Source organism: Marmota marmota, unplaced genomic scaffold (assembly GCF_001458135.2).
Source record: "Marmota marmota marmota unplaced genomic scaffold, marMar, whole genome shotgun sequence".
In the NCBI taxonomy this organism is placed as follows: domain Eukaryota; kingdom Metazoa; phylum Chordata; class Mammalia; order Rodentia; family Sciuridae; genus Marmota; species Marmota marmota.
The window spans coordinates 1,728,528-1,732,459 of record NW_026000052.1 but is presented as its reverse complement, the minus strand read 5'-3'; positions in this window follow the sequence as shown (position 1 = coordinate 1,732,459).

The window sequence follows — 3,932 nt, the reverse complement described above, 5'->3', positions numbered from 1 at the left end:
TTTTAAAATGTCAACACCCCCCCTCCACAAATGCCAGACACAAACCTGCCCACAAGCAGGACCTGCCCACACCTGCCCATCCCAGGGACGGCTCTGTGGAGCCTCTACCAGGCTCTCTGCCCCGCCCTGAAAGACCCCTTGAGTTCCCTCAGTGCCCCCCACATCCATTTCGATGCCCATAACCACACCACCCTTGCCTCTGCCTGCCCGCCCAGCCATCACCCCTTCCCAGCAGGGCGGCCAGCTTCCCTGCTCCTGCCCCTCCCTCAGCGCATTCAGGCTCATGCCTGCTCCCCAGCCAGCTCCCCAGCACCTTCTCTTTGGCCCTGGCTCTGCCACTTCTCAGTTCCTGGAGGGACAGAGCTTCCAGGTGGGACCTGGCTGATCCTTGTCACCCCCAGTCCTTTCTTGGCAGCTGGTCTGGGGTAGCCCCCTGGTCACTCCAGCCCAGCTGCATTTCTGTCCACTGCCACCTCAGAGGTCACACCTGGACCTTCTGACTGTCACACAAGAGGGTGCCACACACTGGTCCTGTGTCCACACCTTCAGATGCTGCCTGGGAGCTTTAGGAGCCCTCCAGCAGCAGCCTCAGAGCCCGGCCCTGGCCCCACCCTTGGTCTCCAGCTCTCCAGGCAGTCCCAGGCTGGACAGGAACCCAGCTGGCCACAGACCATTGCACTGCAGGGCTCCCTGAGTGCTAGGCCCTGGGCTGTAGTTTAGGAGACCCCAAGTCACTCCTCCTGGGATGAGCTTGGGGGAAGCAGCTGGGGTTGGGTGGGAGCCAGGTCCCCAAAACTGCTCCGAGGCCCTATCAGAGACAGAGCTCTGTCAGGGAGGATGAGGAGAGAGCTGGGAAGGGAACACTCTGGAAAGAAAGGGGAAGGCCCCTCTCCAGGATCATTCCTTTGGTTAGGGAAGTGCTCAGGGCAGATGCTGACCTCCCTGTGGTCCCTGGAGCCTCATCTCTGGACTCCAGGCCACACGGAGGGTGGGCCCCAGGAGCTGCCCCATCCTGCCCAGCTTGGACTTGATCCCCTGGCCAGGGACAGGCCTATGTGGCCAGCCAGCCTCAGATAATTCCAGCAGGAGGATCACCAATGGCTCTGGAAAAGGCCACAGGTGACCTTGGGGAGAGAAGCAGGTTATGAAGCAGTTCTGGGTGTGCACAGCTGGGGTGGCCTGGCCAACGGGGGTCCTGGGGCGGAAGCAGGTGCATGGCAAGGGAGTGTCTGTGCTGCTTCCACACTTCCAAGACCATCGCTGCTGGTGTGTAAATAATAATAAGAACAGCAACAACAACATCAAGAAGCCATGCCGGTGGGTTACAAAGCTTGAGGCCTTCCTCTCTGTCTGGGCCCAGGCAGCAGGCGCTAGGCAGCCCGTGCCCCTGGGAGACTGGAGGGGAGGGAGCCCGGGAGGGCCCGACACACCAGCCACAGTCGCTCTCCTGCCCCCACCCTGTCTTGAGCCCCAGGGGTGGGATGGGGGGTTTGGCCTTTCAAAGGCTCTGGAACACCCCCTGGCAACACTCCCTGCGGGCATCCCCGCTCCAGGCCAGGGTCTGTAGGACGGGCAGCTCAGCCCTCTGACAGCCTCGGCAATGCCAGCAGGCAGCCCGGCTCTGCCCGCGTTCTGACGCGATGTCCCCTGAAGGACACCTCACTGCAGCACGGCCCCACTCAGGGCAGCCAAGGCTGGGGGCTGGGAAAGGCGCCTCCCGCTATAAAACTCTGCTGCGGTTATCCATCTCTGCCGCGGCCACACCGGCCCCTGCCCCCACCCCTGCATTTTAACTAATGGGACACTTAGTTTAATGAGCAGAGTTTGCATAAGAGAAACCTGCTAATTAAATTTTAAACCTTGTCATTCCCAAAATTAGCTTGAGCTCTGAACAAAGCAGTTGGGGGGTGGGAGGGCAGCCGCCCCTCCCCAAGGAAAGGGAGGAAGCTGCCCAGCAGGAACCACCCCCTGCTCCCCCCACTCCCCAGCGGCTCACTTGGAAGGGGTTGAAGTCTCCGAGCCCCAGGCCCCCCAAGGCGGCCCACTGGAGGGGCCTGGCTGTGGGACTGCCCTGAGGAAAGGCTGCCAGAGGGGCACTTGCCCCACCCCAAGCGCTGGTCCCACGAGGGATGCGGCTCCCTCCCCTCTAAGGAGCCCCCTGAGCTTTCCCTAAGTGCCGGGCCCTTGGTGGGGTTTAGGGAAGACCTGCTCCCTTTCTGCCCCATTCACACCCCGCTCAGAGCAGGTGGCAGCCTAGCTGAGGCCGCCAGAGGATTTCATGGGGCTGCCCCGGCTCGGCTGCCCTTCCGCCAGCGGCACTGCTGCCCGTAGCAAAGAGAAAATGGGCAGGGACGTGGGAAGAGGGCACCGCCAGCAGCACCTCTCCACCCTGCCCTGTCCCAGGTCAGGCAAGACTGGCGATCAGGGTGCGCCGCTGGGGCAATGGCCAGGAGTCTCCCTGAGCCTCAGACTGGGACAGGATGGAGCCCCTTTATAAATGGCCCCAGGCCCCAGGTGGTGCATCTGGGGTCTGGAAGCAACCCTGCTGGACCCTCCGGGTCAAGATAAACCTGTCCCCACACGTGCCCTTCCTGGGAGAAGGGCTGCCGCAGCAGGGAGCATCTTCCACTCTCCTGGGGGCACGGGGGACAGGAAACTGCCCACCACCAAGGAATCCCCAGGTGTGAGGTTCACAGGGATCTCTCAGGACCACCATTAACCTGTCCATTAACCTGCCGTGAGGCGAGTCGGACCCAACCCAGCCTGAGGCAGGAGGCTGGGGGCATTTCCACCTCAGTGACAAAGAGCAGGAAGGGCCCCAGGGAGCACCTCACCACCACAGGCCTGTACCTGTGCCCTAGGAGGTGTGGGGTGAGTCTGATGTGAGAAGAGTATGAACTTAAAGAGTGGCAAATATGCACACGTGAGTGCGTGCGTGTGCGTGTGTGTGTGTGTGTGCGCGCGCGTGCGTGCATGTGTGCTGGCCATTCCCAAGCTCTGCCGCTGCACACCTCACCCCGACCCTGGCAAGGAGGTTGTCCCCTCTGCTCTTTCCTTCTTGGAGAGGCTGAGCGCCTCACCCAAGGCCACAGTGTGGTGTGTGAACATCACGGACAAAAGGCACCAGGTGAATGGGTGAGGCCTGTGCCAGTGCCTGGCCCTACCACCCCCTTCATAACAGAGCTGTGGGATAAGCAGGGAGCCTAGACCAGCCCGCTGGACCCAGCCCTGGCCCCCTGTGGCATCTCAGAGCCCCTCCAAGGAGGCCTCCACCCCTGCTGTGCACACTCACATACCTGCACGCTGACTGGGGGTCACAGGGTCAGGAGCTCCCTCCCAGGTTCGGCCTTGGGCTCCACCTTATGCCCCCACGACAGCTGCTTCTTGATCTCATACCTACTTCCCAACACCAAGAGGGGGCTCTGCTGGTCTGGATGGAATTTTTTACGGTAAAAAATGAGCCACAGTTTCACTGCCTCGAGGAGGGTGGGAGCCGTCACCGAGTGGCCAAGGCAGACTGATGAAAATCCTGCTTATGAAGTCGCGGCTCCCCCATTAATTAGGGGGAGGGGGCGCTCCGGCACCACTGCGCACCTCTCCCGCAGCCAAAAGCTTGTCAACATTTTCCACAAAGAATGAAAATGTAAATAACTTTCAGATTATTCAATGTCACCAAGGTATGGAAAAAGGTGGCCATGCTGAGCGTCATTTATCTCGTTGTGGATTTAAAGAGCTTTTTTCTATTAAATTTCTTAAAATTAATGTTTTATGTTGCTCAGAGTAATTTGAACAATTATGGGCTTAAAGAATTGATCATTACAGCCCCTGGGATTTAGTCCTCCAGGCTGTTTCTTTTGGAAAACCCTCTGATTTATCAGGGTTGCTGCTCCACAAGGCAAGCCCCCCATTTGACCCCACCCCCTCTTGTGCAG